Source organism: Herpailurus yagouaroundi, unplaced genomic scaffold, assembly GCF_014898765.1.
Source record: "Herpailurus yagouaroundi ecotype Mexico unplaced genomic scaffold, PumYag 29, whole genome shotgun sequence".
NCBI classification, from domain to species: Eukaryota; Metazoa; Chordata; class Mammalia; order Carnivora; family Felidae; genus Herpailurus; species Herpailurus yagouaroundi.
This window is the reverse complement of record NW_024412377.1, coordinates 20,983,251-20,995,897: the sequence shown is the minus strand read 5'-3', so window position 1 is coordinate 20,995,897 and position 12,647 is coordinate 20,983,251.

Below are 12,647 nucleotides of genomic sequence, written 5' to 3'. Positions count from 1 at the left end.
CATTTCATGTGCTCAATAGCCTTATGTGGGCATTGGCTACCATACCAGAAAGTACAGATATAAAACATTTCCATCATTGCAGATATATATCTCTATCTCTATCATCTCTATATATAGATATATATCTCACATACAAAAAGCTCTACTTTTTCTTGCTTTGGTTTAAATGGTTTCTGAGTTTCATAAATAAAAAAAGTAAAAATGACATTAATGCATTTATTCTAGATAGAATTATCATTCTGGGTCGATGTTTTAATTGGGTAATTTCGGGAAAGCTTAATAAGTCAATTCCATACAATGGTGTGGGGTGGGATAGGAAAACTACAAAGGATAGCACACAACACTATTTGGCTTGTCACAACAGCTAGTTCTACTAACCCAAGGTTGAAGGTACAAGGATGACAGAAAGCAACAGCTGTATAATATCCCAGAAGATTTCAGGAAGCAGCTGTAATGGGGCTACAGCAGCCCAGTATCTGGAACCCTGACTTCCATGTCTAGTGTGAAATGAAGATCAAAGTTCTTATTCTTTCTTGTCATCAAGCAGGTATTTTTAAATTAAACATACACATACATAAATGCGAGGTGCATACACATATGCCTGGTTAAACACAAACAGCATTTGCACAATATTCCAAAAGAATACCAATGCTTCTCAAAGAAAGCACATCATCTATTCATATTGTAGAAGAGCTACTTTTATCTAATTATAAAATAACATACTCCACACCTTAGGTAGTAGTAAGGTACTTAGCCAAAATTTATACCCAAAGTCAAGGCAAAGATTGAAATACAGAAGGATCTTCAGGACATATGCTCCCCTTTGATGTTTGCTCTTCTGCAAAGCCATACTCACAACTAAAAGGTGAGTAGAATGATTACAGAAGTTTTGTTTCTAGTCCCTGGACACATATCTTAAACTCCATCTGGAAGTACTGACCTTCCAAGCTAAACAATCTAGTTTTAAAGGAGGCAATATCTCTGTGTTGGTCTAGCAACCAATCCCATATTTATAATAGTGCTTCATAAACACACCACACCACACACACACACACACACACACACGCACACACACACACACACGCACACACACGCACACACACACCCATTTACTCATAGAAGGACCATGTCCTCACAATGATAATTCATATTCTAGAAATGTAGTTTCTGATTCCTCTAGAGTGTTTTTGGTTGTAAGGCTTCTATGTGCTAAAGACATTATACATTCAACATATATCTTATTTTTTATTTTTATTAATTGAAATTTACACATATGCTAATATAAAATAGCTCCATTCTCTTTCATATTTAAAAATGTCCATTTATCTCAATCTTGCTCTCCTCACTCTCTCTTCTTTGTTTCTGCTCTTGCTGGTTAATTGTATACATGCTTTGTTTGCTAGTTATACTTACAAACAATGGGTTTATCAACAGATTAAGAGGGCAATTCATTTGTATAGAAGTCAGAGGAGATTGGCAGCTTTGATCTTCTGGATTTAAACAATTCCACTTTCCTCCTCTCATTCACTGTCCACTTCTCTATATAATTCTAATAATTAGTTGAGAGAGACAGCCTTTTTGCGCTGTGTGGGGCATTGCTTTCAGTAAGACCTTTAATTATTTAAGCAGATGAGGATGGAAAATGAAGGTTTTGCAACTACATCTCCTATGGCCAGGAAATTTATACAATATCTTACTTCAATATGTTCTGTTACAATGTTTCTGTATAGACAAGCAGAGTCCTCAAGATATTATACCACTAGTTATGAGCTAATCTATTCCACTGAAGAATTTGCCAGAAGTTCTCAAATTACACAGTAATAGCCAATTACTCTTTGTAGTCCCTGCCTATTATATAATTCCTTTGTTATCATGCCAGATCTTCAGAATAAGTCAGGTCAAAATACCAGCTAATTTTCTTCCCCCAACTGAGCCTTGACCAAATTTTAAAGAATTGGTGATTGTGGGGATTTTTTACTTTTATAAATTACAGATATTTTTGTATAGACTAAAAAAAAAATCAAATGTTGACCGACAGAATGGTCTTCATGGATCTTTTTATGGACATCTGGATAAGGTAGCTGATAAAATCCCTGTTCTGAATCATGTATTTTCCAAATTGTTCCATATTGACTTAGAAGACAGGCCATAAGGAGGCAAATCCACAGTTCATATTAATAGCTACAACTAACTTGTCATTACTTTCTACATCTAAAACCACGATAATGGATTACTACAGATGCACAAAAGGTATTGAAAGAGAAAAAAAGTGCTGCACAAAAAATGATCTAAACTAATTGGCATTCAATACTAACCTCTCTCTTCTCACACTCATGAACCTTCAGATATACTGCAGATGAACGAATCTAAAGAAAGATCAGCTTGAGGACTCTGCTTCTAGCCAATGACCCAGTTTGACCCCTTACTGCAGGCTGGCTATCACTGTGTAACAACAGGGGCCAAGAAGCAGTAAAAGCCTCTTTTCAGCGACAGTAAAAGCATATGTGGATGACCTTTACAATAAAATCACAATAGAAACATCTGCATATATCACACTGGATAATACCTCATTTGTCAAAGCAAGTCATGTGGCTTAGCCACAGGCGAGCTCTCAGGATAAACAATCTGCCCACTTTGCAGCCAAAGCCTAATTAAAATGGCATTGAAGTATTATTTTCCCAAAAAGATAAGAGATGGGAGAGAATGTTAATGAAGAGTAATCCAATCTATTTGGGAATTTAAATTGTATATGATGCACTTAGGTACATGGTTTAGGACACAAATGAAATTTTTTCTTTTGACATATGTATATATATTTTCTTCTTTTGAGATATATGCCTGCCTCTTTAATAAATTTGAATATAATTGTTAATTTAAAATTAATTAGAAGTAAACCTCTTTAAATTGTAATACTATCTTTCATTTAACCTAATATATCTAAGATACTAGCATTTCATTATGTAACCAATATAAAATTTACTATGAGATATTTTGCATTCTTGTTTTCATCCTAAGACTTTAAATCTGGTGTGCATCTTACACATACTGATTAAACATGATAATCTAATGCAGTACATATTCCTGGAGAGAATCTTGTATGGCGTAAAAAAGATATTTTGGGGACAGCTGGAAAATTTAAATAAGGTCTGTGAAATTAATGGTAGCATTGCATCAATGCTGACTTTCAGATTGGTAGGGCTGTATGGTTATAATTTATGGAGAATCTCTGGGAAAGTTACTCTAGAAGTAAACATTTATTTTTATTATTTTTTATTAAGCATTTTTATTTTTCATTATTATTTTATGTTTATTATTTTTTAAGTTTATTTATTCATTATTTTGAGAGAGAGGGACAGCAAGTGTGCAAATGGGAAGAGGCAGAGAACGAGGGAGAGAGAGAATACCAAGCAGGTTCCATGCTGCCAGCACAGAGCCCAACAAAGGACTTGAACTCACGAACCATGATATCATGACCTGAGCTGAAACCAAGGGTCAGAGGCTTAACTGACTGAGCTACCCCGGTGCCCCTAGAAGTAAACTTTTGAAGACATGTTATACATAAACATTTATTTTTAAAATTTCAAAATTTTGCTATTTAAAACAGTCATTAGAAATGCTGATAATAATGAATTTGGTAGTCATATTAGGTATACAGATTATAATTTATGTTGTAACAGATTTTAACTTATAACTGGAAAAGAAGCTAAGGTTTTCATGCTGCTAATAGCAAATCATGTCATTTAAAAATATGATGTTACTTCAAAACCTCCAGCCATTTCAATTAAAAAAAATGCATTCTGTTAATAATCCAGCTGTTTCATTTTAATTACACCAAGCATCTGGATATTCTGGAACATCTGTTTGGCTTTCTGTTTTAAAACATACAATATTAACTTTTGAATTTAACTAGTGCATTTGTCTATTAAGAAATATGGGGCCTACATAGACATGCCCATAAACTTGTTAACGTTTATGTACAAATTTTCTTAAAATCTTAAATCGCAAATAAACTGATGAATGCACACAGAGCCTTTCAAATTCACATTAATAACAGATTATCAGTGTACATGTAGGTATATGCTTACTATTATAAATGTATAATATTATGTATATATAACATATACATAATCAGGAAATACATATTTATAATTGGGGGGAATAAGTCTGTTCTAGGGAACTAGAAGAATGGTGTCCCCTAGTTAGTAAAATAAAATCTATGCCATATGTTAGAAAAAACGTTATTGTCCTTTAAGTGACATCCACAGATTATTTCCAAGATGCTTAAACTGCATCACTACATGGTACACCTGAAACAAATACTACACTGTATGTTAACTTACTGGCATTTAAATAAAAACTTTTATTTTTAAATAAAAAGAAAGGAAAAATAAAATAAAATTATAAGTCATTTAATGATTACACATTTCATCATGTAGATACATGAAATCTGTTGATTTCTTATTGAATTTCTTACATGTAGTTACTTTTGCTATTTTCAATAAACATTCAAAAATTTCACAAATTATATAAAAAAATAAAGTTTAAATGCTAAAAGTTTAGAAACTTGACATAAAATCTCTATTGTATTCTAATGGATACGTCAAAATACAAGTCCCTAAACTATGGATGTCCCTTTAACTATAAACAAATATGAATGCAAGTTGTTAACCCCAAAAAAGTTCATAATCATGAGTGAGCTCTTCCTTTTTAGAAGTTTTTGGAATAAAGCTAAAATAACAATAAAATGATGTAACTTCTTTTCTTATATAACTTTAATTTTCTCTATTGAGCTCAAATATTACATTTTACATATTTAATAATTTTTGATAAAATCACCATTATATTGTACCAATGATTATCTAGAAATGTACAGCATTCACTTTGGAGAATATTTCCTTTATTTCTTTTTCAGATCATTTATTGTTAGTATATGGAAATGTAACTGATTTCTGGATATTGATTTTGTATCCTAAAACTTCCAAATTTGTTTACTATTTCTAACAGTTTTTGGTGGAGATTTTAGGATTTTCTATATACAAGATCATGTCATCAACAAACACACATTTATACTTTTTCCTTTGATATGTGGATGGCTTGTATTTCTGTCCTGCCTCATTGCTCTGGTTATGATTTGCAGAACTGTTGAATAGGACTGGTGAGCAACCTTATCTTTTCTTTGATGTTAGAGGCAAAGCTTTCAACCTTTCTACTTGAGTATGAGGGCTTGTCATATCTGGTTTTTACTACACTGGGATATTTTCCTTCTATATCCAACTATTGAGAGTTTCTCTCATGAAAAGATGTTGAACTTTATCTGATACTTTTTATGTGTTTACTAAGATGATCACATGGTTTTTCTTTCATTCCATTAATGAAATTTATCACATTTATTGATTTGGATATGCTGAACTATCCTTGAGTCCCAGGGATAAATCTCACTTGATCGTGGCATATGGTTCTTTTAATGTGCTGTTGAATTCTGCTTGCTAGTATTATGTTCAGAATTTTTGCATCTGTATTCATCAGCGATATTGGCATGTAGTTTAATTATAGTATCCTTTTCTGGTTTTGGTATCAGGGTAATTCTGGTCTTGTAAAATAAATTTGAAAGTGTTGCCTCTTATTCACTTTTTCAGAAGAATTTGAGAAGAATTAATTATTATATTTTTTAATGCTTGGTTGAATTCACACATGAAGCCATTTAGTCTTAATTTTTATGTTGTTGGTAGTTTCTTGATTACCTATTAAATCACCTTACTTCTTATTTGTTATTTGAGATTTTCTATTTCTTCATGATTCAGACTTGGTAGGTTGTAGAAATGTACCCATTTCTTTTAGGTTACCCAACTTGTTGGCATATAATTGTTCATAGTAATTTTTTATGATCGTTTGTATTTCTGTGGTATCAATTGCAGTGTCTCCTCTTTCATTTGTAATTTTGTTGAGTTGTATTTTTTCCTATGGTAAGTCTAGCTACAAGTTTTTCAATTTCTTTACTATGACTTTCTTTCTGCTAATTTTGTGCTTAGTTATTGTTTTTCTATTTCCTTGAGGTACAAAATTCAGGTGTTTATTTGAGATCTTTCTTTTATTTTAATATAGGCATTTATCCCTAAAAAATTTCTTGCTGACACTGCTTTGCTGAATCTCATTAATTTTTATATATTCTGTCTCCTAATCTCTTTTGTTTCAAGATATATTTTATTTTCCTTTTGACCTCATCTATTACCCATTGGTTGTTCAGGGTGTCTTGTTTAATTTCCACATATTTGTGAATTTTCCAGTTTTCTTCCAGTCATTAATATCTTGTTTCATACCACTGTAATAGAAAAATATACTTGGTATGATTTCAATATTCAAGTTTTCTAACTTATTTTGTGACCTAATATGATTTATCATGGAGAATATTCCATGTGTGATTGATAAGAATGTATATTCCGCTACTGTTGGGTGAAATGTTCTGTATATATCTCTTAGGCCCATTTGTTCTAAAGTATAGTTCAAGTCTAGTGTTTTTGTTGTTGTTTTGCTTCATTTTGTTTTTTATTGATTTTCTGTTTGGATGACCATTCATTATTGAACAGTTGGGTATTGAAGTCTACTACTATTATTATATTGTTGTCTATTATTACCTTCAGATCTATTAATATTTGTATATTTAGTACATTTAGTATATTTAGGTGCTCTAATGCTAGGTACATATATATTGACAATTGTTATGTCCTCTTGATGAATTGACTACTTTATCATTTTATAACGATCTTCTTATTTTGTCAGAGGTTTTGACTTAAAGTCTATTTTGTCTGATATAATTATAGATACCCCTGTTCTCTTTTGCTTTATTTTTGCACACAGATATTTTTCCATTTCTTCACTGTTAGACTATGTGTGTCCTTAAAACTGAAGTAAGTCTCCTGTACATCACATAGAGTTGACTCTTGTTTTTATTCATTCAGCCACTCTATATTTTGATTGGAGAATTAGTGTTATTTAAATTAACATGGTTTTATTTTGTTTCTATGTAAAACATATATTATTCATCAGCAATGAGAAAGTCAGTCGCCAACAAAATTATATTTATAAAATCATCTTTGGAAACAAAGGTATTTGCAGAAATAAACTAACGGCACCTAAGATAGGTATTAAAATATGAATAACCAAGTCCCACTCCTTGTGTTCATCAAATACTGAATTAAGCGTAAACAAGACCTTATTTTTATGGCATTTCTAATGTTAAGAAGTTTCACTGTGTATTTTCCAAGTATTACCCTTTATTAACAGGGAGAATTAGAAAAGAGAAAGATTTAGGAAAACACCTATAGAAGTAATAGTAAGATTTGATAACTGGAAGTCTGACATAAAGAAAACAAAGATAATAAAAACTGGAAGCTTATAAATTCAAAATCACAGAATTATGTTTCAATGTCAGAGAATATAGCCTATACAATGTATTATTTCCAAAGCATATTTCTCACTCACAGTACAGTAATAAAATTAATAATGATGACTGCAAGACATCCAAAGTATAAGTTAAATCATGTGCTACATAATTGACTTAAAAAAATTAGGAACATGGATAATATATTCAAAAATCTCTTTTCAGGTAAGCCATTAATCATTAAATTACATATAATGACTTCATGGAAATTACTAAAGCATATAGATAGGCTTAACAGTGTATCAAGTATCCTTATAATAACTCAGAGTTATTAATATTGTTCTTAGTTCTGAAAATCTCAAGGAATTTTTTGCATGTTTTTAACATTTCTCTTTTACTGATAAAAACGCAAGGTAACATGATTGATAGATATCTATGCATATTGGTTAAAGCCCTACTGTGTAATGTACTCAAGAGTTTTGTGTCCAAATTAGGCTGGCAAGATACACTAACTAGAGTAGTTTATAGTTTGTTGTTGTTGTTTTTGAGGGGGTGGGAAATGAATGTGCAGGTGAGGGGAAGAAAGAGAGGGAGGGAGAGAATTCCAAACAGGCTCAGCACTGACCATGCAGAGCCTGACAATGGAGTCAAACTCACAAACGTTCGATCATGACCTAAGCAAAATCAAGAGCCGGATGCTTAACCAGCTGAGCCACCCAGGTGCCCCTAGAGTAGTTTATAATCTTTAAGGGGGAAAAAAAAGAAAACATGGGTGAATCTGCTAAAAGTACATATATTATGATTGAGTAGGATAGAGAAATGAACAAGGCTCTGCTTTTGACAAGCATAACAAAGAAACACATTTCTGAATCCTCACAAAATAGTGTCTATTGCAATATGTTTCATCGCACCACACTGAGTCCTCAAAGACATTTAAAAATATTCTATGGATTATTCATATTGCTCTTCTTTGATCAAGTACTAATTTGGGGGTTTAATATTTTAATTATATACAAGTATTAAATTAAGCATTATGTATGTCAAAATGTTTACACATGTTCATACATGTTTATAAAACTAAATATACATTAAAGATTTTATTTAACTCATTATTTAAAGGAAGGAAAATATGCTGTTATGACAAACTTAAGAAGATCCTGAGAATACACACAAATATATTCTCAACAAACAAATATACAAATACAATAAAACCTAAATACCTAATACCTAAAAAAAATATATTTTACAAAAAATGTTAGGTTAAGATATTTGGGTTAAATACAAAAATGGTATCTCTTTTGCTTTACAGGAGAAAAACTTTTAGGGTTATCTGTTACACTAGGCAGAAATTATTTACCTCTCTACTAGAGATCTTCAAGTTAACCTCTGTCCCTACAGAGCTCTAAAATAGGTTAGGAAATAGGAAATCAGGCTTCATATTTCACTAAAAGAGCATTTTTGTCTATTTCAAGTTTCAGATAATAGTTGTGATATCTTTTGAATTATTATAGATAACTGAATAGGGAACATACATTAAAATGTTTTTTTACTTTATTTTATAACAACCTGGTATTATATCCATGTCTTTTTACATTTCCTAATACATAATTTAAAATAAAATGATACCCAAGGCATGAAATGAACAAGTCCGACATTAGTATTTTGCAATGTATATATAAATTAATTCACACAAGATTTGTTAAACATATTTAGTAATTATTTTTCTGAATGAGATATTTTAAATCATTTTTGACTATAATTCAGACATTGTTCTAGGAAGCTTGAGACATAGTAGGAGCCCTTCTAAGACATAAGCAATAAAATTGACAAATGTAGTAAATACACAAATAATAAATTAGATGGTGCTTATAGGGTGATTAAAATTTGAGGCTAATTAGGGAGCTAAGATATGAGGTATGACTTACACTTCTAAATGGTTTTGTCAGACAGACCTAATGAAGGAGGAGACAACTGAACAGACAGAAGTAGGCAGCACCATGTACACACTGGAAGTGAGAGAGAAGGAAGAGAGAACACACACCCAGTACAAAAATTCTGAGGCAAGAGGCACCTGCACCTGGGTGGCTCAGCTGGTAGAGTGTCTACTTTGGCTTAGGTCATGATCTCACAGTCTGTGAGTTCAAGCCTCGCCTCGGGCTCTGTGCGGACAGCTCAGTGACTACAGCCTGTTCTGGATTCTGCATCTCCCCCTCCCTGTTCTCTGCCCCTCCCCCACTCATGCTCTGTCTCTCTTGCTCTCAAAAATCAGTAAAACATTGGGGTGCCTGGGTGGCTCAGTGAGTTGAGCGTCAGACTTTGGCTCAGGTCATGACCTCACGGTTCGTGGTTTCCAGCCCCACATCAGGCTCTGTGCTGACAGCTCGGAGCCTGGAGCCTGCCTCAGATTCTGTGTCTCCCTCTCTCTGTCTGTGACTCTGTCTCTGTCTCTCTCTCTCAAAAATAAATAAACATTAAAATAAATAAATAAGTAAAACATAAAAAATTTTTTTAAAAAAATTCTGTGCCAAGAGTGAGCCAGGCCTTCTGTCTAGACCAAGTTATTTTGCAACCTGGGTCAAGGGAGACATGAAATTAAAAAGAGAATGTTTGATATTTAGCTGAATTGTATGTTATTTATCTGATAATTCTTCTGAAAGTATATTATCAAATATCTCCTTTAATTTGCAATATGTCTTACCGTAAACCAAGGAGAAGAAAAAATCCTCCAACCAGATGTGATTCTCAGATGTTTAATAAGGGCATTAATCATTACAAAATAACACTGTTATAGGGTTGATGTAATTTAAATATGCCGTTGTTCTTAATACTAAGAATCTACGAGATTACTTTCCCTTAAAAATCAATATTTTTTCTCATCTTTTCAAATTGTATTAATTATATTTTCAGATACTACTAAAGATGAATACAATTTCAATTTTTTTAATACAAAAATTTTAATGTTTATTTTTTGAGAGAGAGAGAGACAGAGTGTGATCAGGGGAAGGGCAGAGAGACAGGGAGACACAGAATCCAAAGCAGGCTCCAGGCTCTGAGCTGTCACCACAGAGCCCGATGTGGGGCTCAAACCCACAAACTGTGAGATCATGACCTGAACCAAAGATGGAGGCTTAACCGACTGAGCCACCAAGGCACCTCAATACAATTTTAATTTTTAAATTAAAATTTATTAATTATATAAATGCGATTATTTTATCTCTTGTGTTTTTTAATGGCTTTCAAGAAATACTACCTTTTAAAATTTTTCTAATTTTTAAGTTGAATTGCAATAATACATATTATGCCAGTATAAACCAGTAGGCTTTTCTATACAGTATAAACTGGTTGAAATGGATAGCTATTTCATTAATTTTTATGTTAAATTACCATGTTTTATTCAATTTTTTGTCAAACTCAATTATTTCTAAGCTAGCAACTCACTTAAAACAGACAGTGTGGGGGGCGCCTGGGTGGCTCACTCAGTTAAGCGTCGGACTTTGGCTCAGATCATGATCTTGCAGTTCATGAGATAGAGGTTCATGAGTTTGAGCCCCGCATCGGGCTCTGTGCTGACAGCTCAGAGCCTAGAGCCTGCTTTGGATTCTGTGTCTCCTTCTCTCTCTGCCCTTCCTGGCTCACACTCGGACTCTGTCTCTCTTTCTATCTCTCCCTCTCTCTCTCAAAAATAAATAAATGTTAAATATATATATATATATATATATATATATACACACACATATATATATGTACAAATTCACATAGCTTTTTATTCATATACATATATATGTACAAATTCACATAGGTTTTTATTCATTTTTTTTAAAGTTTATTTATTTTGTGTGTGTGTGAGAGAGAGAGAGAAATTGAGAGGGAGAGAGAGAGAATCCCAAGCAGGCTCTGCACTGACAGTACAGAGCGTGACATGGGGCTCAATCTCACGAATAGTGACATCATGACCTGAGCCAAAACCAAAAGTCAGATTCTTAACCAACTGAGCCACCCAGGAGCCCCACTTTTTATTAATTTTAGAAAACAACTAGCATTTAATGTTATTTTTCCCAAGAATATTTTGAGTTTTTCTGGAATCATAGTCATTAATAATCTATGTAGTTTTATACTTAAGTCACTTTAGTAATTTGATCTCAAGAAGTTAATCACAAAGATACAGTTTTAAATCAATAAAAGATATTTGATTCATTCAAGATAGAAATTCTATATACTTGAATGAAAACATGCTTTATTTTGAAATACAGGTCTTTGAGAAGTCACTTTCAAAGATTATTAATCATTGCATAGATAAATATATAACAAATGTAGAGGTTTTGGAAAGATGGTGGAGTAGGAAGTACCAGAAATCTGTCTTCACACCTGGACAATAATTGCACTGACAGATTCTGTCTGATGTTACTATTTTGCATCTCTGGAGTCTATAGAAGGCTTGCATCTCCCAAAGAAGGACTGCATTGTAAATTGTGGTCAATTTCAGCTCTTAGCAGAGTAGCAGCTAATCATTCCTTACTTCTCAGCCCCATGGAATCAGCTGTGCAAGTGTTCCTAGAGCAGATGGCCACAGCTTGCAGGAGCCTGAGTGGCAAAAAGGACTCTGTCCTCCAAATATTGAAGAGCTTTTTTTTTTATTTTTTAATATTTATTTATTTTTGAGAGAGACAGAGCATGAGCAGGGGAGTGGAGGGGTAGAGAGGGAGACACAGAATCCAAAGTAGGCTCCAGGATCTGAGCTGCCAGCACAGAGCCCAATACAGGGCCTCGAACTCACAAACTGTGAGATCATGAACTGAGCAATCCAGGAATCCCTAAAGATCTTTATTCTGACTACTACCCGCTGCTTTTGATCACAGAGGTACACAAAAGTGGCAGTTGGCCATTGTTCTCACACATTGCCCTATTGTTGCAAGCCCCTCCCACAGGCACTGGCTAACAGGACTTCCAGAGAATTTAAAGGGCTCATACCTTTCTCCCATCCTTTCTTCATTTTTCCAAATTGGGGACCAGGTATTGAAGAGTAGGGCTTATAAAAGTAATCACATATATGGAGGAAATCGGAAAATCACCACACATGCTCAGCAGAGGAGGAAGGCTCATAAAAGATCCAAAAAACCTTTAAAGTTACAATTCAGAATTATCTTTGGCACAGATACAACCCACACAATAAAAACAATGAGATACCAAGGTATATCCATTAGGAAGACTACTATCAAAAGAAAAAAGAAAGAAAGAAAGAAAGAAAGAAAGAAAGAAAGAAAGAAAGAAA